Source organism: Cyanistes caeruleus, chromosome 3 (genome assembly GCF_971803275.1).
Source record: "Cyanistes caeruleus chromosome 3, bCyaCae1.hap1.1, whole genome shotgun sequence".
In the NCBI taxonomy this organism is placed as follows: domain Eukaryota; kingdom Metazoa; phylum Chordata; class Aves; order Passeriformes; family Paridae; genus Cyanistes; species Cyanistes caeruleus.
In genome coordinates, this window is record NC_141703.1 from 21,761,613 (window position 1) to 21,787,529 (window position 25,917).

General features: G+C 35.2%; 2 long non-coding RNA genes across 2 annotated transcripts in view; both read right to left on the bottom strand.

The window, feature by feature from the left end:
* Positions 1-1,445: 1,445 nt before the first annotated feature.
* LOC147654003 (uncharacterized) lies at positions 1,446-4,121 on the bottom strand. The gene is made up of 2 exons (XR_015284240.1): positions 4,034-4,121; positions 1,446-1,588 (listed from the first exon to the last, which is right to left on the bottom strand). It is a non-coding gene; the product is annotated as an uncharacterized LOC147654003 (long non-coding RNA).
* A 1,719-nt stretch (positions 4,122-5,840) lies between these two features.
* Positions 5,841-25,917, bottom strand: part of LOC147654004 (uncharacterized) — a 63,492-nt gene continuing 43,415 nt past the window's right edge. Inside the window, exons 3-4 of the long non-coding RNA XR_015284238.1 lie at positions 9,647-9,757; positions 5,841-8,485 (exon numbers count right to left, since the gene is read on the bottom strand). This is a non-coding gene — a long non-coding RNA (uncharacterized LOC147654004). The remainder of the gene's footprint in view (positions 8,486-9,646; positions 9,758-25,917) is intronic.

Sequence of the window (25,917 nt, forward strand, 5' to 3'; positions counted from 1 at the left end):
GCAGGAAAAACATCTGTGTCCTGGGACTGAGGTAACTTTTAACCATAATTAATTTTACTTCTAGATCTTGGTCTGTTTTTATTTTTTGACTTGCTTCACTCATACGGTTGGTTTTTTTTAAATTTTTCATTCTTTTTTACTTGCTCAAAGAAGACTCAGTGCAAAGAGGTAACATCAAACAGGTCATAGTTGAATAGTTTTAGCCTTGTGTTGATGCTATTAGCATGCTCCATCAAACCCCTTAATCTTATACTGTTTGATGTGAACATCTTTCTCATCCAAGTTCTACCTTTTGCAACAAGTCTCCTACATTTGCATTACTGATTTGATCTTTCCAATTTTGATTTAAAAAAAAAAAAACCATGCTATGTAGCTTCTCTTTTCATCTTTTATTGTCACCTAAACTATATTTTACATTCTTATCAATAGAAAAAAGTTTAAAGTCAAAACTCATACTGTATGCTGTAAAATTGCAGTGTCCTATTAAGATTTATGTTGACTGGGTGCCAAATTGTGCTCTGTTCATACAGTCTCCACTGGAGTTCTGTGTTCTGTGGTAAGCTACATAATATTTTGTGATAACAGAGTTTTGAACAGCTTTTGGCAAACACTCTGAAACATAGATAAGAAGCACCAAGGAAGAAAACAGTGTTCGAACACCACATGAAGGTTGCATCAGTAGAGTCATGATAAACTGACAGTTTACTGCTTGGTCTTTTTTTCGTGTGCTATCACTGGGGAGCATCGGGCTGCTGAAGTAAACATCATGGATGGAAGAAACACACAGAGCACAATGCTCAGCTACAAGCAGGGGATGAGTTGGAAATTTATCAGCATAGTCTTAATGCTTTTTCTTCACTAGTGCCAGGCAGCAATTTCTGCCCAACTATGGTTGTAGGTTCTTACTCATCTTGCTTATGTCTCTTCCGAGTTGCAATGCTAAAAACAGGGAACTTCAAAACAATACTACATCTTTACTAGCATGAAATTTTAGTATTAAGAATAGTTGTCATATGACATGATGCACCACACCAGGAATATTGATTAAGATGGAAAATTTTGAGCCAAAAGTTTCATTTAAACCATTAGCTCATGGAAATGTTAAAAGGCAGAAGCTCTTTTACAAAAATGTATGATGGTGATTGTGATTTAAATGTCTGCATTTTACCCTATTCCTCCTATAAGAAGAGTTATCTATTTACTTCAGTAACCAAAGACACTCTTTTTTGAATTTGTAGCATAAAGCACGTTACTATAAGACTATAAAGATTTTAACTAGCAAAAAGATGCTAAAGTTATTGTATGGGGTTTTTTTTCAGTTTTCTCCTATATAAAATAAACATGTGGATCACATTATCAATAATAAAAATAAGAAATAATGAAAATTTAAAAAAAATACAACACTTCCTTCTCCCCAGTAAAACTTCCACTGGTTGTGGGTTGTGTTTTTTTTTTGTTTTACTTTGTTTTATTCTTACTCTTTCTACTTAGTCACATAGGGTGGTGGGAAATGAGGCTCCTGACAAGCTGTTTTCATGCCTCTTGATACTGAAGTGATGAACAGCTCTTGGATTCCCACTGGTTACCCCTGTGGATTAATGAAGGGTGAGACAGAAAATGTAAAGCTGCCATGCAGAATGACCTTACCTGATAAGACTGTTCTGCCTTCACTGCAGTAGGTGAGAAGGGCAGACTGTATGCAGCAGGCTGCTTTTTCTGTACTTTAATGAGAAAAATTGACCTGTTTATCCACCAGCTGTCTTCTTTGTTTTTGATTCAAGTAAATTTTGGAAAACCTTTTCTGAACTTAAATGTTGTATTAAAGCTGAATCCTCAAAAAAATGGCTTATTGTCAGCAAAATCTGGTGGATTGCTACAAACTATGGGAAAACACTTGCCAATAAATGTGTTTATAAGACAATGCTATTCACAGAACTCTTCAAGAGACATAGTGTTACTGACTTAATTTATATGATATGAGTGAACAAGAGCTCTTTTTTCCCACCTACTAAACTGTTTTTATTGTCTTTTATAAGCATTTTATAGAGCTTAGCTTTGCTTTTTATTTTTCCTATAGCATATTTAGGACATACTTGGGTGAAAAAATAAAAGATGAACACCTCCAAATTATAGATGTGGGAGAGGGGGGAGGGTTTCATGTAGGAAATAAACATTTCAATAACATGACTATACTTGGCATTCATCTCATGCTAAAAGATAAGCATTTTCTAGTACATGTAATAGAAAGTATCAGATTGTACAAGAAAATGAAAGTATTCTTTAAGTAAGAATATATTCTTCAAATATTGAAGAATTAGGAGATGCAAAAGTAAAAGTGGAACAGTTCATTTAGAATCAAGGTAAACTGAACAATTACCCATTTCACTGCTCATTTCTGGGTTTTCATGGTCCTTGAATCTAGTACCTTTGTGCAGTTCAGATTTCTCCCCAGACTCTCATCTCAGCATCTGACAACTCATTCAGCCATTAGACTCCTGCTGTTCCTTGATTTTCCTTACTTCTTTCCAAATCACAGGAACCTTGCCTCCCCCACTTCTGTGTCATGCTCAGGCTTTCACTTTCTCCATCACCAGGTTGTCAATAAACAGATCAAAAACTACTAACGCCAGTATTCATCCCTGAGGGATGTCACCATTAACCATCCACCAATGGGACTTTGTGCTGCTCATCATCAACCTTTTGCCCCTGATAATCCAGCTGGCTTTCAATTCACCTTATGGCTAGCTTGTCCAGTTCATATGTCTGCTAAAGTGCTATGGGAAACCATATATGAGGTCCTACTAAACTCCAGGTAAACACACAGCTCTCCCTTGGTCCTTACTGCATCATCTAACAGCAAAAACGTAGTAAGTTTTGTCAGGCACTACTTCCTTTACATAAAACCATGTTGTCACATGCTCCTCCTTTTTTTTCCTAAGTCTGGCAAACACAGCATTAGTTGCGCCATCATCTTCTCATGCATTCAGGTGAGGCTGAGCAGTCTGTTTCCCTAGATGTCCCCTTTTGCCCTTCTTTGAAATTAGTGGGAGCTTTTCATTTCTCTCATTTTCAGGAATCTCCCCCAGTCACCATGATCTTTCAGATAATAGATAGTGGCTTCACAGTGACATTGGCCACATCCCTCAGCACCCTTGGATGCACCCATTTGATCCCATGGACTTGAGTATGCCTGGAAGTCTGAAGTGTTTCCTCACTTGATCTTCCACTGCTCTGCCTAATGCTTGTCCATACACACTACCACTCGACCTGTGAGCAAACTTTCACCTTACCAATGAAAACTAAGGCAAAGCAGGCAGTGAAAATCTCTGTCTCAGTTTTTTAAGCCTTTTCTTGGTTGTCATTTTTAAAAAGACTTTCTTTTTACCCCTCACACCTCTTACTGCTTTTAACACCTGAGCTTTGGCTTCCTTAACTCCTGTATTTTTGTAGAAAGCATTTAACATTACAAGGTAACTTTCAGCAGCATATCAGACTTTTTCCAGCATCCTACACTCTCAGACAAAAGTCACTATTAAAGCCTTAATTTGCAGATAGCTGATTCAGCCCTCATCATCCAGACAAACTGTTTTACAGTACATACTACACAGTTATTTGCTGTAGGCCATTTCCACAGCCACCTTAATCTCTCTCCTACTCCAAACACAAAGCTTTCAGCTTGTACAAAATATCTGAGATTTAAATTTTATTTTTACTATAATTTTTTAAACAACTATATTTCAGTCCATAGGTTGCTTACAATTGTGTGCTGGGGGTATTGCTTTTAGTAGTACATTTTAATTCACTGATCTTCATGTAGCAGCACATAATTCCCATCTACTATGATGTTTCAGACATCCTAGTGCTTGGCAGAAATCAGTCTTGACAGCTCCTTCAGACTCTGGGACTATGTGTAGCATCAGCATTCACAAGGCAGTTGAGTTCAGTTAGCAGGTAGTGATATATGTCAGTATTGCCATACTTGCTCCACATGATCAGTAAGGACAGCTCAAGTCTCTTAGATTAATTCACTTACCACTCTGTCATGCCTACAGTATGCTTTTGCCACATACGTAGCTGTTGCTTAAAACTGTTGTGAATCAGCGAACACTCCCTTCCTCAAGCATTTCTGGAGTGGGGTCCACAAGACAGCAATGAGCTTCTGACAAAAATCTGAAAACATCACTGTCAAATACATTTGTTTAGACTCTATGTTTAGCAAAACTCCATTAGACAAAAGCAAAGTGGGTAGTCAAATACAGCTTTTCATGGAAACACTACAAAATGTTTGCATAATAAAGTTTGAACATATAGGATTGATGTGATCTATATCTATATCTATATCTATATCTATATCTATATCTATATCTATATCTATATCTATATCTATATCTATATCATCTATATCTATATCTATATCTGTATCTATATCATCTATATCTATATCTAATATATATGTGCAGATTATTAGCAGATTCCCATGCTGCAGTCCATTGAGGATTCCCTGCAGGCACAGGTGAATGTACCCTGAAGAAGCTGCAACCCATGGGAAGGGCTATAGACATTGGAATCATGTTCCTGTAGACAGCACTGTTTACACAGTCCTAACTGGGCCTTATCAAACCCTGAGGCTTCTCAGAAAGAATGCCTTGGCGTTTGAGTGGTGAGAGCAGTACACAGAGCCATACTAGTGAGTCTCAGTAAACACAATGGGCCTCTATAGATGATACATACATGCCATATACAACTTGATCTATGTAGCTTATAAACATGAAGCGCTTTTACCCAAACCTTTTTTTCATCACCTTCTTTTTCTCTTCTTTCTACAAAAGACCACAACCTTTCTCTCCAAACTCAGTCATGATCTGACTCATTCAGAGGCATATGCCACTGGATCAGGTCCTTTAGAGAACAGGCCTTTGTCATCCTGAAAATCAGTGACATTGCCTCCAACCATTTGGGGCAACCTTGGAGTATCTCTGAAGAATTTAACACCATTTTTTAGAGAAAGATGAATTCTGTGTGCCAAAGGAAGGGCAGAAAACTACCCAAGCTGTCCAAGTATCTTGGACATATGTCCCAGTGCTGGCCCTAACTCCTTGGTTAGGAAGATGCTTCTGACTATGCCAAGACATAGAATTATGACTACAAATCTCTTCTAGGACAGGAACTCCTGCTGCACATTCTGAGGGTGACGTGTAGGGATACATTATTTTCTTGGCAGCACTACAGAGGCAATCTGGACGTGTTCTTTGAGAGATAGAAAGATAGATAAGACTGGAAAATGGAAGAGTTACTGCCTTACATTTTCAATAGCTTGAACAATGGCTTGAACAAAAAGCTAACAATACTCAAGTTCATTGAGCTGCGAGCTGACCAAATGGAGCTGTTGCTGGCACTTAAGAAAGACCTCAGCATTACCAGTGACGTCACAGCATCTTTTTCCTGTGTAAATATGTTAGCAGGAAGTGTGGAGTTAATCCCATTGTGAGGTTTTGGGACAATTGTCCTGCTCTATCCCTTTGGTTGCTGTTCATTTTCATCCTTTTCTGACAATTTTTCTGTCATATTACATGGTGAAGTAACCATTTGTCTAAATGATGTAGTGGGAAATCTAAGAACTTGTGTTCTAAACAAGACTTACAAACAATCCTAAGATTTCAGGTTAGAAATTGTTGGCAATACATGGAGGCAGGCAGAGTGGTAGATGGGTACTTGGGGGAGTTTTACTCATTGACTCTTTTCCAGACATGAGAGACTGCAGCCTCCCCTCACTCCCCTTTTCTGTCCTCTTCTTTCCATCCACTCTGGGCTAAGTAGAGCTTAAGAAGTGGGCACGTGACTGTGATCTTAGCTACTTTATTCTTAAGAGGTTCATACACAACCTTTCCCTTCTTCTGTTTTACATAGATAAAATCTCTGATTTCTTCAGTTCTGCTGAAGAACTACACAATTTTTCTGTTTGTACTACAACTTGGTAACAAATAGAAGTTTTTGTCTTGTTTGATACATGTTATAATAAATTGGTTTTTTCCTCATCTTACAGATGTGAAACCTAGAAACATGTAGCTGATTTTTGCAGGAATTAATGTAGAGATAACGACATCCACATTTCTTACTATCAGTCAGTCATAAGGTAGAGGTCCTTATTGAAATCAATAGCAATTCTACATAAAAGATGATGTTTTACCACATGCTTTTATTATCTAAGTAGAGAAGATACATTTTTAATTTTTCTGTCTTCTCATTAATATAAATTATTTCATATTACTTTCTCTTCTAGACTGGTATTAGTGTTACGGAATTCCATATGAAAATCTTTTTACTATTGAAAATAATTTATGCAAATTTAATCATTCATCACATATTTGTAGGGTATTGTAATATGGTCAGACGGAAGACAGTAATTTATTTACTTACTGTAGCTTAGAAGAGAGTGTCAGACTATCAGCTAATCCAGTAAAAAGTACTAGATTGCACAGCTAATTTAATATTGTCCTGTGGCTTCTTTAAGAAGGCACGCATACAAAAATATTGTGCTTTTCCAGCTGACTTTATATGCCAAATTTGTAGTGCTTGCTGCTGCTGATATAAATAAAAGGAAAACAAATCCCTTCTGGATCCCAGTTTGTTCATTGATATTAGAGGTCTTATTAATGGAATGAATATTGTGTACAGGTATTCCACAACATTGTGAAAATTAAATTAATTTTAATTAAAATTAAAATAAGAAGTGTACTTGGGAACATATAGCCTTATTACACTACCAGAATTATCTTGCTATGAAATAAAAGTGAAAAATTAAATTATTAAATACAAAAATAGCATTCCTGGCTTTCCATAGCAGATTTACATTTAATAATTAAAAAATTGTATCAAGCAAACAATGCAAGTATTTTTTAAAAACAGTTAAATGACAATATTGCTGTAACACTATTTTCAGGTCATTCCATTTTATTCTATGCAGTTATATAATTTATGCCAGTTACATGTCACCTAAAAGATTCAGAAAACCTGTTTTTTATATCTTAAAATTAAGAGGAATATAGTAACAGCTATATGTTTATGATAGAGGTTTATCAGCATAAGAGGGTATTATAATTTTCCCAGATTGCTTTGTTCAATAAACTGTATAATGATTAGAAAGTGATTATAATACAGTAGTCACTGAGGATATTAACACACCAAGTTAATTTTCAGAAAATCAGAAAGGAAAAGAGAGTTACTATTTAGCTTTTCGATAAATACCATACATACATAACCATACATTACCATACATGAATAAATCATACAAATGAACATAATTCATACAAAAAAAAACGATTCAGAAAATTTTAAAATGTCAAGCAAGTTGGGTGGGGTGGGGTGACCCATGCAAATAATTATCCCCAGGAAGCACTATAACTTCAAAAGACTCCCTGTCCTTCCTAAGCTGTTATCCTTACTAATTTAATTCCCTCTAGCAGTGAACTATATGTGTCTGAACACTCCTGGAAAAGCAGGACTGATGAATCTCAAATTAAAAATACACATCTGTTGTTATAAATGTACTAAATGCATCTCTCTTCTGAGAGAGGGAATGAAATTGACAACATCAATGAAGATTTAATTTGCCTTTACTGTCAGCCTATGGTGAATATGCCACGCCCCATCATGGGGTCATTCAGCCCTAACTCACCAGTACAGAATGGGTTTGCTTCATCCTCTGAAAGAAACTTTAATCCAGAGGACAATATTCTATGCAGACCAGTTACATCCTCATGGTTGGACAAGAAGACTTCAGACCAAAAAGTAAAGATCACTCTTTACTGAGGCTGAGAGCTCTTGGGCTGACAGGTGTGCCATCCATGGAATGTCACAACCTTCCTACCCATAACTTAAGTAGCATTAACCAGATTAATTGCAAGATATACAGAGACAGATGTGGCTTATCTATTTATTCTACTTCTGATCATGACCCCTTGATTTTTCTTTTTCTTTCTTAACAGGCAGAGGTTTACTTCAACAGTTTCATCTTTTCAAATGAAGCTGCAGTGGCGGTTTGGAGTTACATAGACTAAGCCACAAGGGAACCCCTCAGAAAGAAACTCGATAATACACTGCAATACTTATGATTAGTATTTTATGTAAAAATGAGAACTTACACTTTCCTGTCTACATCCTTCTCTTTCTAATATATCTTTATATTAAGCACCTCACAATGGAAAGGATTGCTTGGTCATATAACTGTGCATCAATTGCATATCATTACTCTGCCATTAAAATTAAATTGCAAAAATATTTCTGTGTTTGTAAAGAAAAAAAAAGAAAAACAAAGCAGCTTTTCATGCCACATGTTGTCTAGCCCTGGCAATTTGTAACCGAGTTTTAAGCCTGCCCCTCATACAGGGTGTTTGCTCTCATCACTGCTGTATAAGGTGACGTGGTTAAGTAGCACGCTTGAAATTCTGTCTCCTGTCTAGGATCATGAGGAATCTTAGAAAATTATCTGCACAAAAAGAAACATGTCTTCAGTTTAGTCCAAATTTATAATTTTTCAGGAATTTGTGGCAACCAAGTAGATCATACTGGCATTTTCATGTAAATTTCTTGTATTATATAGAACAAAGTTCAGTACTGACTATTGTGGGAATAGTCTGCAGCCACTTACTTTCCATTATTGCATGAAAGAAATGAGGTATCTGACCCATCAAAGAATATCAAATGTAGATTAAATTCTGCAAGCAATTTCCTACTTCTGTGCAGAGCTGCAAAATATTTTATGTCTAGTTATTTTCACTTGCATGTATACTCTGTGTATCATTTAATATATGGTAATATTTTAGCTGAAATGGATGTGGTGAGATAAAGTAAGTGAATGGAGCAAAACTTTTAGTTTTCTGCTAATGCCTTGTGATTGCATTAACTTTCCAAAGGGACACAGGGATATATCTGTACTACAGAAAAAATTACATTTTTAAATTAATTTTTGAGGCACTTTCTTCTTTATATAAAGATTCTATCTTTTTCTTTGCTACTAAAATATTGATGAGCGGTCTGTTTTCTAAATAAATTCATAATTAATAGAAGACAGAGCTTGAGGAAATAATTACAAAATCATGACCAGAAGCAGAATTTTTTCTTAGTCTTCATCCACAATTATTCCTTTATTTGAAACCAGAGGCTTTGCAAAGGAATTTTCTATGTGAATTATAGAAAAGAAAAGAGAAAGGTCTTTTAAAGTGAAAAGGAATATAAAGAGTTTCTGGTAGCATTTGTTTTTTGGATGAATCAGTCTAGTTATTATTGCATTTTGAGCTAAGAATGGCTGAAGGATGATTTTCAAGAAACACATAATAAACCACCAAACTAGATATAGTATTTGAGAAGCAAGGAATGTGCACTTTCAACAAGAACTGCAATACAAATCACAATACTTTGAAATCTTCTGATGGTACCCATAAAACTGTAAAATCCTCTAACAGTCAAGAATTTAAGCCTCAGGCAGTGTATGAACAGTAAACATTTAACAAAAACAACTCCCATCTCATTTTTCCTCCTCTTACTTCATGCAGTTTAATTCGTTTTATTGTTTCATATTTCAGTTGATCACACACTACCTTTTCCCTCCCCACAATACTAGTCAAGAAAGTGTATGGTAATTAGATACCATGCCTCTGGCACAAGTTGTTCACTGCAGTGGAGTCAGAAGGAATTTCTTCCAGTGCATAGTTCAGAGTTGAATTCTGGGATAATTTAATTTCAAACTCCTATGTATTTTCTGTGATGAAATAACAAAACAAAACAAAACAAAACAAAAAACTCATTAAAGGAATAAATATGAGGGAGAGGAAAAGAAGGAATTGAAGGTGTTTTTTTCCTTAAAACATGAAAATTAGGCATGCCTGAAGGCACAGATGACCAAATGAGGCCATGCCACTGCTGCTGGATTTAGAGTGAACCTTCTAATTTTATTTTCACTACATAAAGATTTTTTTAATGCCCACTTACATTCTGTCCAACTCCAGCACTACACCCAGCTGAATACATCTTTTGCCAAGCAAACTCCCATAACTTATCTTCAGAGATTTTTTCCATTAGAGTGAGCATCTGGGTTTTCCTCTACACAGCTTTTAAACCAGCAGCAGACATATCTAAGGAACCTCTGGGACATAATGTTATCTATTCAGGACAGAAATCTAAACAAAACTTATCTTAAAGACAGATTTTCCTGGAAGATTTCTAAATACCTCCATATAGGAAAAAGAAGCAGAAATAACATAGAAGGGAGGGTAAATACCATCTCTGTGGCTGTTCAAGACAATCCCCTTTCAAAAAGAAAACGAAGATCCATTCTACCTCCCTCAGACCTCAAAATTAGTACAGCAAAATCTTTATTCACAAACTGTATCTGGCCTAAAGGCAGGTTCAGAAGGCAATTTAGTGCTTGAGTTTCTGATTTCTCAGGGTTGTTTTTGGAGCTTCTGCTCAAGAAAGCTTATGAAAAACTGATAAGCCTCATTTTTTCAGACATGACTATGGTACATAAAATAAATAGTTGTTTTAGTGTGCAGATATACCTAAACTAAGCTAACCCAAGGTAAAAATGTGATTGGGGAGTATATTTTCTGTTAATTCATTTTTAGAAATGTCAGCAAAGTCTTGCATTCCTCAGAATTTCCAGGCGAATTTGACAAGACAGTTATTTTGTAATTTTCCAGGTATCTACAGAGATCAAGAGAAGTTGAGGTGGTCAACAGACATCTAATAGTATTATTTTGCCAGAACTTCCCTGAGGGAGCAAACAAAATCTTCTAGCTGGCCCAGCATCTGACATTCAGTAACGATTACACAGTGGTAAAAGAGATACTCTTAGCATGCAGATAGTGCCAAATCTGCTCCTGGTTTGTCCCTTGAAAAGGGGATACATCCCAGGAACCATAAAGAGGATGATAACAATATTTTTAATCTTCCTGGATGGTGGATATTGCATGCAAGCCCAGCTACATGTTGATGGGCAGGACTGTGACATAGGTAGGAGAACTGATCTGGCACATGGAAGACCCTGGCTAGGAATGAGTGTATTGACCTACAAGTGCTGTGAGTGCATGACATATCTGGATTAGCTTTCTTATGTGTTCTCCTACTAAAACTTGGGTTGGATGTGAGACAACTCCATGTGGGTTTCATCAACCTACTCCTAGCTATTTCCCTGGCTCCGAGACCATGCTACTGTTTAGAAGTGACCTCTGGAAGTCAGTTAGTCAAGGCATAGTTAAATTCAAAATTAAATCAGGTTGTTGAAAGCTATAATCAATCAAGTTTTAAATATCTCTGAGGACAGATTCCACAACCTTCTGGGGCAATCTGTTGCAGAGCTTAACAAGTTTTTTGATGACTTTTTCTCCAGTCAGAATTTCTGTTTTTGCAAATAGTTGCACCAATTGCTTTTTTATTTTCTACCTCAAATAGTTCAGCACTGCTTTCTCTATAGTCTCCCGTTAGATACTGGAAAAGACCAATTAGATCCTGCTTTAGCATTTTTTTTCCTCAAGGCTAACTTCTCTACCCACTCTTTCCAACTTATCAATATTTCTTTTGCAGCAGGGAGCCCATAAATGGTACAATATTCAAGATGAAGGCTCTCAACTGGTAAGTAGAAAAGAAAAATAATTTCCTCCAACCTGCTGGCTCTAATCCTATAATGCAGTCCAATATTCAATTAGCTTTCATCTCTGCAAGATGTACTGGTGATTCAGTCAGCAGTCTCTTTCTGTAGAGCTCCTTAGCAAGCCAGTCCCTGCCTACACAGACACAGGAAGCTATGCTATAAGTAAACCTGTGTCCAGCTCTTGATGAACTGTCATTTTTCTTTGCCTCCATTTTATTTTGGACCTCACTGACTACATCAGCTTCTCCCATGATCACTGGAGCACTGAAAGTATCTCTTGTTATCACTATCCTTGTTCTGCTCACCCTGCTCAGACTGCTGTTTCTGCAGTGAAGAATCCTGCCTGGGCAGTACTGGGTCACCTGTGGCTCCCAAGTCACCTTCCCTGGGGATGAGCCCTGTTCTAGCTGCTCCCAAGAATAGGAGAGCAAGACTTCCACTCAAACAAGTCAAAATCTGTTCGCCTGAAATCTGGGATCTCCAGTCTACAGCTGGTCTTCCTGCAATTCCTCAAACTTAAATTTTGCCATTTCACAGCCGCTTCAGTCAAAGCTGTCATCAGATAATCAGTTTTTCTTTATAGGTGTGTGCATAGCAGATTGATTCTCCAATGCACTTTCCAGTTTTGTCTTTTCAGCACAAGAATTTAACAATTGTACCTAGCATACTCCAGAATTTTCAGTGTCAGCATGGATTGGAAGTTCAAAAAAATCATGTAATTATCAGGCTTTCCTTAGCATTTCAATTTGTGGACCGTGCATGCAGGGGATAGGAAGCATGGGACAATTGTGTGAGAAGGCAGTAGAGCCACAGGCTGTGCAGCAGAGGAAATGTCCATATCCAGGTAAAGATGGTTAGGCTTTCCTCCATTTTGCATCTGTACTGCACATGGCCTATAGTTAAACGCTGAAAGAACAGATACCAAGGATTTCAGAAATACATTTAAGTTTTGCACTTAACTGTTCTTCAAAATGTAATGTGATTGTGATATTCTGACATTACTCCTGGTTAGGAAAGTCTGCAGCACTGAGTAGCCCAGGTTTCAGCACAATGCTAACAGTGGAATACAGTTGGCAGAGAAAGTGGGGTACCATGTTTCTCAGAGCCACAACATCAGGGAAAAAGGGGTGTTTCTGAGGCAGGTGAGCAGCTTTCTTCTTATTAGTCCATATGCATATGGAAAGCTCCAGTTCTATTAATAATTATGCTCACAGTTTTGTGATTATGTGGAACATTCCTTCACAGTATGGAGGGGATTATCCTGCTGCAGAGAAATCATAGGCACATACTCTGTAAATGAAAGAGAGTTTAATCTGCCTTATCACCATGACAGCATAGTATGAACCCCATTGTTCGTCCTTCTCAGCATACCTTTAAGCATTTTGTAGAAGGCCATTCATGGCTGCTGTATGAGCTCTGCAGCACATACTCAAACAGGTGCCTCTTGGGTGCTCCAATTATGGCTTGGATGTGTTTCAAAATACCATGGAAAGCCAGGAAACTTTTCTTTGGGAATACATCTAAAACTGTTGCAAATAGGAAGTGTAGGCATAGTTAGCAATGTTAAATGCTGTCCCAAGGCAACCTAGGAGACTAGTGGGGAATTTAGTGTTGAGTTCAGTCTACCTGAGTCTGAGTTGAATGCTTTCACAGAGACATGGGTATTTTCTGTGATGTTTATCTGACATCTCTGCCAGAAGATAGCTTCCCACTACCTATACATTATATTGAGTTCATGTGATTGAGGTTTTTTTAGCATTGCATTCTCCAAGTCCTTTGGAGAAGACTTGGTATTGAATTAAATCTGTTAAGAACTAACCAGAAATAAGGAAGGCACGTATTCATGAATGGTAAGAGGCAAACAGCAAAACTAAGGAAAACAGATAGTTCTCTGTATCAATGATCATTTCCTAGCTCTGTATCAAATAAAGTTCTATAATTTGCAAGAGCCTAATTTTTTGTTCTTTCAGAGTTTCTAGCTTAAACTGTCAGATAAAGCATCAAAACCATCAGATAAAAATAGAAGGAAAAATAAAACCCAAAACACATACAAGCCCCCCTCCCTCTAAAACCACCATCACCACCAACCAAAAACAAAACAAAGCAATAAAACCAAAACAAAACAAAAAACCAAAAGAAACCACAAAACCAAACAAAAAAACCCCAAAAACTCAAAAATACCCTCACCAACAGAATAGGCAGAAAAGACATCAAGTTGAAAAATTATATGGAGTTCTAAATCTAATTTTTTTTCCTCTTTCTAAAATTTGAACAACTCAAACTATTTGTCTTAAAACTAAAAGGTAGTACAGAGAAACTGAAGAAACCAATAATGCCAATGATAATTTATTGGTATATTCTATTATTTAATGATTCTTATATAATAAGCTGAATAAAACTTCAATTCTTACTTTATTTCTTACTAGTTTTTAGATCATAATTCTCTTACATTTTTAAATCTTCATCTTTTAGTAAATGTATTTACTCTGTGTGTGGCAATACTTGTTAATAGAACTAGAAATTATTTGACAGGAGAAAAAGATACATGTTCCTAAATAAAATGTTAAATAAAAATTCCAGTAAAGCAAAATTTAAATAGTCACTTCAGATTTTATTTAAATATATTAGATAGTTTTTAGTTTTCTTGGTTCATTTAAACAGACTATGATAAGTCCAGTTCACACAGTTTTCTATCCCAACTCTGAATGTAGATGCTATTTACATGAATCCAACAAGGCTGAAAAACAAAGCACAAAAAGCCTCAACAGTATCACTCTCCTGCTCTGACAGTTTAAAAAAACACGCAGAGATGAAATGTAGGCTGTTTTTCATGAAAGCTCAGACAAGGCACCAGCATGGAGGAAAGGTGGGAATTCAGGTTACCTAAAAAGTGTCTGCTGAACCAGAAATTTCAGCTACCTTTATAGTCAATGGGGGATATGATGACAATTTTAGAATATGACTCATACAACCTATTTTAAATGCCTTTTTGAGGATGATACAAAGCCCAGTCTGTAACAACTCTTTCTGCTAGCTAAAACAGGAAAATAACATAACTATGCAGAAGCAGGTATCTGTTTAACCAGATGAGCTATACCCAAAACCTGCTTCTTCCTCTATTAACTTTGATAGAATATGTAAATAGTAGAAGTCCTACTGATTTTCTTCACCTTTTTCTACAGCAAAAACATTTCTCCATGGCTTGCCCTGAGAGATTCATTACATTGCTCTGAACAGGATGAGACAAGGCTCTGGCCTCTCCTCCTGTGCTGACATGATGGTTTTTGAGCAACATACAAACCCTTCACATTTCCACAATGAAAACCATTATATGTCCTATTAATGTCAAGTTTCCCAGAGCTACACCTAAGAGAGCAGAACTTGTCCTTTAGTTATACTTATTTGTACCCTGAACTAGTGAATTGAAGTGTTCCTGGATGCTAAAACTCAACCATCCATGCTCTTATATTGTTAGAATGGTCCCTAACATGATTTTTGCAATGGACCAAAAGGCATTCTCACAGGTATGTTCTGTACTCATAGGAGTTAGCAAAGACAAAGGATAATCCTCAACAGGCAGTCTGCATACAAGTGTCATTTTTGGGGGAGTTAAAGCAATTTATCATGCGGACACAGGCTAGTGCACGACAGTAGATCTAAATGTTAGAGAATGATAAATCTTCTGGACATATTTATTTTTCTACTACAGAAAAAAATTCAACAGCCTAGGTGAAGGAGATCATATCTTTCCATCAATTAACATGTCTGTCATTATTTTTCTTAACGATACCAAAAATCTTAATTAGATATAAACTTCTGTAATATCTTCATTCTCCTGCTGTTTTGCAGAAAAATGGCTGATCATAAGGGAGGAAACATATTGTCCAAACCACTTGATTTAATTGTTACTGAATGAAGTAACTAGGGAAAAATTAGTCTGTTGAGACTGTTCAACTTCAAAGCAGCCAAAAAGGGGCAAGGGATAGCAAAAAGGTATATCACAGTATGATGACACTTCAGTAAATCTCAATAAAATGTAGCTATCTCCACACAGGATCACAAAAAAATATAATTGTAGGAGGAGGTTAATGAGATTTCTGCACGCTTAATCTGAAAGTTTAAAGTTTAAAATAATTTCCTATACTAATGGCATAGAATTTTTGGTGCACTTTTATAGATTTTTCTTTCTTCCTATTTTCTAGCTCCCTTTTTTCCTTCTATTCAGACTGAATTAATTGTGTAAAATAATTTCTGTCAAATGTTCAATGCATTCTTAAAGAAAATTCATTACCATATATTGAAGTGCTTTTTACAATATGCAATATGTAAAGTACACCTGAAATTAATCAGATTATATTGTACTTTAGGTTACATCTTCACTTTAAATAGGTATTGCCTGTAATTAATGGAGAAACTGTTAATTTCATTCCTTAGACTCAGTGGTTTAAAAATATTCCTGCCTCTGTTTCCTACAAGAAGGATACAGTTTTAGGTTGTCCCTACATGAGGAAAAGAATGAGTTTGGACTTACACTGCTTTAAGATAAATAAATAGGGTCTGGTCCCACATCCATTACACCGTCACCTTAGCATCTTTCTGGATCTTTCTTGATATCAGGTAGATAAATCATATAGAGTTTTTTACTTGTAGACTTTTTTTATGCAGATCATTTTTAAATGAATAGTACTTTGTATCTAAAACCCAACAGATTTGACTCCACCACAGGAAAATTAAAATCATGTTGCATTATGCAGATGTTTTAATTTTTGCTACTATTCCTGCCATGTTTTGTATTTTCAGGGTACCCTTTGCATTAGAAAATAAAATCTTTATATCAGAATAGATTTATAACTCTTTAAGAGACTCCTTAGTGCTTTACATCTGAGGCATTCACTGTTAACAAATCATAAAAGATCATTGTTCTTTTTTCCCTTTCCTCTTTTATAGAAAAAGTTAAAAACTAAATTTTATAATACTACTTAAAAATAAAACAAAACAAACCTTTCTAAAAAGTGTACTTAAAAAAACAATTTTTTTTTTTGAATGGAAACACAAACCAAATGGGAAGGAATTCATTGTTCAAAATACTAAGCACAGTTTCCTTTGTTTTTAGAATGAGTGCTAAATAAATATATGTATATAAATAAATATATGTATATTTATATAGTGTATGTGTATATCTTTTTCCTAAATAACATATCAGAAGCAGAGGCATACTAAAAAAAATTAACCATGTAGTAAGCATTGTTCTGATGAGATATCAATAAAAAACATTAGCTTTTCATTAATTTATACAATTTATAGGATTTCTAATAAAATTTAATAAAACAAAGTTATACAGATTTTATATATTGGATTTTGAAAAGCTGTAGCTATTTCTACAATATAGCATAATTATTAAATATTTGGTTGACTGATGATGTCCTAATAAGACGTTGTCTTTCACCTAAGTAGTGGGAATTAAGAAATCTAAACCCAAAGATTACCCTTAGAGATCACCAGTTTGCCAGTTTGCTCTTGATGATAGTGCCTATATACTGTATTATTAGAACATGTAAGAATTTTCTAAATTAGTATTTTGGATACTCATCAGGACATTCTTTAGTCTTAAAAAGCTGGGTCATTCATCTCAAGCTCAACATTACCATGTGTTTTGGAAAGCAACAGTGAGATAAATCTTTTTACTCACTTTGTGTATGTGTGTGAAGTGCACACACACTGAGAAATTTTATCTTGAGCAAACATATTTTCATTATAGAGATAAACACTGAGCTTTAATTTGCTTCTAGTCATCAGAAGACATTCCATCTGAAATGTATAATCTAGTCTCCATAACCAAGTTAACCCCAACTTCTTTTGTCACCTGTGAGACGTTTCCAGTTTACAGTAAATACTAGTGTATTTACAGACATTCTGTTGCTGGGGTATATTGGGAAATGTGTCTCTTTGCTGTATTTTACTGGCTTTCACAGTGGCTACCACTGCAGAACAAGACGACAAGGAGGGAACACAATTCTTCCATACTAACCTAGCACTGTTAGGATATTGGTAAATATTCCAAACCTCTGAGGGAAATTCTAGGAGAGAGCATTTGTCAGAATATTCCAATTCACAGAGAGGCATGAGAGGTTACAATGTCCAGTTCCCAAGAGTTATCAGTAAAGAGTGAAGAGTACTGAAAAATATCTCCATAGCTAATCTTTGAAACTAGGAAAATGCAATTAAGGGGTGGGTCTCTTTCTTGTGGGGTGTTTTTTGTGCGTTTTTTTTATGCTCAGTTTCTCAAATTTCTTTCCTGCAGAAGGCTAATTGCAGTGTAGCTACACAGTAAGATACACACAAGACACGATTATTATCCAAAAATCAAAAAAAGACTATTTCAGAAATTCATTGGCATAAAAATCATCCTCCCAGAGATAATTAATCAGGATTTCCACAAAAATTACTTTTAGTACAGTATGTTTAGCTCTGAAGCATGGGCCAGCTGCTTTGGCATACATTTACCTTATATTTATTATCTGAGAATATTGTCTTTTACAGCATTTTTGCCAGTTTCATCATTTTGAGTGCAAAACTTAATGAACTGAACTAATAAAATGTTTTATCTCTGCATGTCTGGCCATGGTGACAGTTTTTGTTTTTTTTCTTATATTACTTCAAAGACTAACATTTTGGATACTTCAAACAAGATGCATATTTCCTTCCCCTTCCCCTTCCCCTTCCCCTTCCCCTTCCCCTTCCCCTTCCCCTTCCCCTTCCCCTTCCCCTTCCCCTTCCCCTTCCCCTTCCCCTTTTCTCATCATCAAACATTCCTTGGCAATCTGTCCATTAAAACAACACAGAATGTAACATCCTCACTAGAGAAACAAAGTTAATTCTTTTCCTATGAATGATTTTTCTAAGGTTCTTTTTTTATTCCATTCTAACATTTTCTTTCTAGGCCAAAATTGTTTGGTTATCTCACCTGGTTTTCTACTCTGATGTAAATGACATCATTTTTCATCTCTTTCTCAGTGTTCATTTGCAGTGTGAGTAAAAGCTACAAAAAAAGTTTTGAATAGACATCTGTCTTTCAATAACTTCTGATAATTCTGCTGCAAAATGATGGTTAGAGTTTTCCATGAGTTTCTAGGGATAAGAGTGATGCTGGTCCTTTTATAGCACTAATGGATATTCTGGCAAAGCACATTTTGTGCAAACTGTTGGCTGATCATAGTTCTCAAGTCTTCAGCTTAAATTTTTTTTTAAAATTTAGTCAGTTTTTGTTCCCAATCCTTTCCCAATATTGAAGGAACACCCCATCACACCCCTTCCAAACCCAGAGTAAAACTTTGGCTTTTCTCCTTTTAATATTCTGGTTCTTCCTCTAAAATCTGGAAATCAATATTGCATTTGTTGCATATCTTTTGTTTATATGAACTGGGAATACGCTTTGTTTTGTAAGACAAACATTTCATATTGTAACTCTTTGAGAATATCTATTACATTAAGTAGAAAACTACCTAGAAATCTGGATAAAAAATGTAAATTAGAGTGATGGAAAGATGAAAAATAGTCTGATAAGCTGAAAAGTAAATTACTTCATCTTAGCATGTGCCACTTTGTATATGGAATATATCTTATAATTTTCATTCTTGGTATAAAATTTGGCCAGAGAAATGTTTACAGGAGGAGAAGGAAAGATGTATTTTAAACTCCACTACAAAGTACTTTTCCTGATCTTTATACTTCATTTTATTGTACCTCAAGGAGAAGCTGTCAATAAAAAGAAAGTTGTTTAGCAGTAATACTGATGGCTTTACCTTCAACTGTAAACCTTCAACTAGTCTTTTAGAAAAAGTTGGATGAGACATAGAAACATCCTTTAAAGTAACTGTCACACAGCTCATCATCGTTAAATAAAACATATTTTATTACTACACATTATGCTCTATGATTTAATTATTTTTAGAAAAGTGGAAAAATCTATTTTCTATGATCTTCTCAACAGTTTCCAGGGATTCTGTGGAGTCTGACAACTCTGAGAATTTTTTTCTAAGGTGGTAGATCACTGTCAGTGCAGCTGCATCCACAGAGCCAAACAACCTACACTTGTCATCTACAGATTGATTTGACTGAGACTGTAGTAGAGTATTTCTTTCTATGATAGTTGGTATAGAACATTTACCTTTTCTTCTAAATCTTTCTTTTTTTTCCTGCCTTCTATCATATAATCTTGCATGATCATAAATATTTTCAATTTATCAGAGGCTATGATTAAAATTGTTTAAATAAAGCCTTAAGCCTTTTCGCTTTCAGATTATGGAATTCACACATGACACAAATGCTTAACTTTCAAAGCAGTTCCATCCAAGAATTTAGCACATGTCCAATCTTCTGTAGTGCTGGGTATCTTTCCTTCTCACTTTTATTTCCATCATAAAGGATAGCATTCTGTATACACAGATTATAACACTCTTAATACAGTCTGAAAAAGTGGACAAATGAATTTGCAGTATTTGCTGGAAGAGTTGCCCTGGAAAATAAGCATAACAGGTGGCATCATTTTGTATTCATAGGCTCATCTAATAATTAGCTTTTTGTTTTTAATGAGTACCACCAAGATAATGGTAGATTAAAAAAAATACTTCATCCTCAAAAAACAGTCAACACAAGTATTTTTCTCAACTAACTTGTGTAGAGATATGAATTCTAGTAATGTAAAAAGAACTAACTTCACTTTCATTGCAGTTCCTGTGAAGTTCACACTGTCTTTAGTGTCTCCTGTCCCAGGATACAATCTCTCACTACTGATTGTGAAAATACTCCTGTAGTCACAAGTTTTCTTTGCTAATCTTGTAGCAGCTACATCCCTGTGCTGTTGTAGAATGCACAATGTCCCTTTTCTGTCCCCTCTCAGTCTTCTGTCTGCTTAAGGTATTAAAGTCAGCTGTCTGTGTTAAAGCAGTAAGTCGCATTTATGGTGTTTGGGCTAGTTTTCAGCCTTTGGAGCAGAAGGTGCATTATGCATCACTGTTTCCAGAGGCAAAAGTTAACTTCCCTGTGGTGCTAGAGCTCTGGTCAATCCTTTGAAGCATGCTAAAAAACCTGATTTAGTTCTACACTACCTATAAGTTCATGCCTTTCTCTCATAGCCTGATAATTCTCTCGAGGCAGTTCTATGTCTGCAGTTTTTTTTTTGTTCCTCTTTATTTTGTCTCAGACTTTTTGGGACAACATTTGATCGTATGCAAAAGTTTGTATTTGAAAAGGTGCCATAAAAAATGAAGACACTGTGTTAACACCTCTCTATTAGGTGTTATCCTGAATCTTAACTCTATGCTATTAGAATGTTGACTGAAAGTACACTTAAAAATCATCTTATACATTTTTATATTACTTCCTGATATTGAAACAAATATATATATGTATGATAGATATGACTCAAAATGTTCTAATAGTGTTAAAAAAATTGACTTCTGATTTTGATGGCCAATGTAGAAAGCCATATATATATATATATATAATTTTTTTGTTACTTTTTCCATTAATCTAGAAACAAATAGTAGCTGTGATAATCTGTTTGTTAATGACAGACTGAACTGTACTGGAATGTTTAGCAAGCTGGACGCTTCCAGTTCCCACATCACTGCTCTTCTCTCCCCTGCTCAAGATCTCCTCCTAGTCTCCAAGACTTTCCTCCTCTACCATAGACTGCACAGGATTTTTGGGCTCCTTATGTCTTCCACAGAACACCACTGTGTTCTCAGGAACAGTTTCCATCGGGAATCTGACACATTCTCTCTTCTTGGCAAACCCCACTGTCTCTGAAGTGCCAAAGTTGTGCACTTCACTCACCTGTGGTATTTCACTTTTGGCCATAGCTACCAATTTCTGCATAGAAAAGGATTTCCTGGTCCGTGAAAATTTTTTAGATTGTTTAAGGGTTTTTCCATCCTGAAATGGGACTTAAAACTGATCTCCTAAATTTCTATAAACACACTGCTAACTAGAAAAGGTGATCAAGGTGTTGACAAATTTCAAGCTTGAAATATTTTTTGTTTAACATTTTCTTAAATATAATAACGTTCACATTAAAAATTGATGAATGAAACTTTGACTTTTAGAAGTCAGAATAGAATATTTCATAATATTTTTCTTTTATTATCATAGTCACTTAAATGAGATTTTTCTCTCAAGGTAATTTTTTTTGGTAAGTCTGTTTCTGTTAAAAATGTTCAGTGATATATTTACAACCCATTTTATCTGTACAAGCAATAATTCTTCATAGAAATTTAATAGGAAAGAATGCACAAATGCTGAAGTGTAATCAGAAATTAATAAAGTGTTTAAAATAAAAAAGTGAGAAAAGGATCATCATATTTGAACTTATGTATGAACAAAACTATTGAAAATAAACACACAAAGAAGATGGCAAAACTAAGATGGCAAAACTTATCCTGCATTTGTCAGAACTGCAATCCTGAAATGTAAAGCGTGACTGAGAAATTGTATCTGAGAGTCATGCAACAACTTCTAAGGCCTGTTAGAAATATAGAGTTCAGTGTTTAAAAAGACACAGGGTTACACAATAATTGAAAATCTCCACTTTGAAAACAACAAAAACAACCAACCAAAAAATGAACTAGGAAACTTGAGAAAATGTAAGAAAACCTGAGAGGCAATCCTTGCAGAAAGGAGTCCAGAAGAAAAAAATGAGATTTAGTAGATGCACAATTCACAAAATTGTGAGTGAATACATTCACAGAAGTCAGAAAATAGGAAGGTTGTGTCCTTTACATATTGACTAACCCTTCTTCTTAAGGAAGAAAAATAAATTATTAACTTTGAAAAATAGAAGAAATTGAAAAGAATATTTTGAAAGCACAAGAAGATTTAATTGTTTTGTATAGTCATATGGCCCTTATTAGTAATAGCTATGGCCTTTTGATCTCAGTTGACATAATTTTCTAATAGGAGAGCTAAAAGGATGAAGTAATAACAAAGGCAAACATGTTATGGAACACTTAATGTAACTAATTTGCAGGAGAGTAATAAGTCTCTTTGATTTTGTAGTATCTTCTGTAAAGCACTATTATTTTTCCTATTTTAATATTATATTAAATATTAAAATATTTCCATATGCTGCTGCTTAAAGCAAAGTCATCAACCATAAGATGAAAATTTCTAAATGGCTTATTTTCTCCATTTTCTCTCTACTTGGTATTTTCTATCTGATATTTACATTTATCTGTTTCTATTGTGTCTATAAGCTATACATAAAATTACTAATGTGTGCCTATAAACTATTTCCCCTGTTGCCTGAGAATTTTACTTTATTATTTGTTCTTTCTACTTTCATTCTTTCTCTTCTACCCAAGTATTACAGGTTTGTCGACTGGTTTTTCTTTTTAATTACAACTTTTCTGATCCTAATATGTATTTTAATTAATAAAAGTACTTAGAGCTGCATTTCAGATCTCATTACCTTTTTACATTCTCTGCAAATGGATAAACTCTGTCTTCTGTGATTTAACTTGAATCATTGTTTTTGGTGTCTCTGTCAATTCAACCTGCAAAGGCAATGCTGTCCTTCCCTGGAGAAGTGGCCAAAATTTCTATGTATGGAAATTTCTAACATTTTGAAAAAACTTTCATGTCTCACTGCAATGCAAATAGAAACATAAAACTTAAAAGGAAAAGAAAAAAAAAAAAAAAGAACTACTAAGCAAATTACAACTTTGATTTAAAGTGTAAAGAAAGTACCTGTAAAAGATAGTCTCTCAAAAAAAAAAAAATTAAAATTCTACATGATTTCTTTAACTATAAGACTAGGTGAAGAGCTGAACCCATTAATTGTCACAAAGACAGGTCTGACAGAAGCACTTTAAGCCATGTCATACCTGGGAAAACCCAGATGTTCTATGGAGCTGAAGTCTCTAGCCCTCACACAGCAGAGACTTTATCAGCCACATTGCCCAAGGGCAAACTTCCAGGTCCAATACTGCAGGCTATGTCCCCAAATCAGTCTTGTGTTTTAATAGAATTTCTCAAAAAATGTCTTTTTGTTTTGTTTTGCCAAGACTAGATTTTGTGCCAAAAATCTGATGGAATTTTTGTTTGTTCTCTTTGTTTCCTTGACCCATTCTATTTCCTAGGGTATTTCCACAAGAAGTAAGTACTGAGAAGCAGAAAGTAGCAAGAACCAACAGGCTCTGTCCTGTTCTGGAAGCCTGTATTAACATTCTGACTCATGTATAAGTAAGCAAACTATGATATCAGTTCCCTAACTGGTTAGAACAAACTAAAGCATGGTGTTGCCTAAGAAAGGACTGTTTATTCATTGAAGCAATTCCTTCATAACATAAAAGGAGAGTCTTAAGTAATTTAGCAAAAAAATATTCTTGCCCTGATTACCACAATAAATCCAACCCATGACACTGAAATAAAGCCACAGAATCACCCTGATACACTGTTTCCTGCTTGATTAGTTCTAGCTATGTAGGTGTGGTGAGCCCACATTTATCCTCTCATTTTCATTAAAGTCATTAGTACTAGAAACAACTAGCAATTGTTTCATGTTGCCTTTTTCCTTAAAGGCTTCTGCATGCTTAGAACCAGAAGAAATTGATCTTAAATTCAGTCTAGCCTAAACATTTTAATAGTGCCAAGAGAAAAAAACAACACAACAAACAAATATTACTTCTTGCTTATGCCAAAATGTGAAGTGCTTCTTTTCTAAAAAACTGTTACAGATCTGGATCAACTAAGGAACAAAACATTAGGCAAATAGAAGGATATATATACTCCAGTAATCTATAACTTACAGATTTATTTTGAGTCCTTGTCCCTGCTCTAGTAATTTGCACAAACTAAATGTGAACAATCCTAGGATCAGCCAGTGAAGCTTTATTCAACCCTTTTCATATGAATACTTGGTAACTCTGTCAACAAAATGCTATTTATCCTTGTGTTTCCTATCTTTCAATTATTCTTGAGTTCTTTGTAAAGATTCAGCTGGAACAATATTGATTGCTTTCAATATTGAACATCCAAAAAAACCTGTACACTACTGACTACCTGATCCACTAGGAAATACAAGGAATTTGAATTTCTTCAGGCAGCATGAAAACTCCTTTCTGTATACTAGAAAGAAAATATTTTTTTAGGCCAAAAGATTTTGCTTTGAAATATTACTTATTATTATAATTGGAATAATTCCTTTAAACTGAAATGTATAAATTATACTAGCAAAAAAATAAATTTTCCCATTACACTGGCATTCCATTGTCAGAAGACCCATTACAAAGTCCTTGGATTGAAATAGACTTCCTTTGTGCGTCAAAAAATAAAGATAACACTTTTACTCATATCTTTAAATGGGCTTCACTTCCAGTGTTCTTTGCTTCTACTTTAGTTCATTCATAGTCACTTTGATATTTAGAAGTACCTCAAGAAAAGTGTCAAAGTAATTTTAAAATTTAGAATATTGCTTGAAGACTCACTAATGTTTCTAAATTTTCCCTTTTAAGAATTCCATTATGTGACTCTACCATAAGAGTTCATAAAACTTCATTCTTCCTATCAGAGTGAAAGACTATGACAGTAAGCACATGGTGCTGAATTTTACAGTGCTAGAGCATCAACGAAAGTGTAAATCCATAGAAATATAGCAGCCTGCCAATACCTAAAAAGTACAAGAACCCTTGAGAGGGAAGGCCCTTTTAGAAGGGCATGTAGCAGTAAGACAAGGGGATAAAATAACTTTAAACTGAAAGTTGATAGGTTTAGAATACACATTAGTAAGAAATTCTTTACTTTGAGGATGGTGAGGCACCAGAACAAGTTACCCTGAGAAGTTGTAGATGCCCTGTCCCTGGAAGTCTTCAAGGCCAGGTTGGACTGGGGCTCTTGAGCAACCTGGTCTAGTGGGAGGTGTTCCTGTCCATGGCAGGGACGTTGGAAATAATTGATCTTTAAGATACCCTCCAACCCAAAATGTTCTCTGATCCTATGAAATACATCTGAGATTTTGCCTTAGTAGATCAGCTTCATATTGAATACTTAGTGGCAAGACACCATTCATGCGAAGTGCAATCTGAATATGGTAGAATTTCAGATACAGTTTGCTTTCTTTAGTTCCTGAATAAATGAAGATTCATCCATACCATGTATGTATACCATCTCTTGCTTTCAGGTAAGAAAGTGATTTTATATATGGGATTGCTGAAGGCAGAACACCATATCATCAAGATATTTGTACAATACTGAGATGGCAGACTGCAGTATTC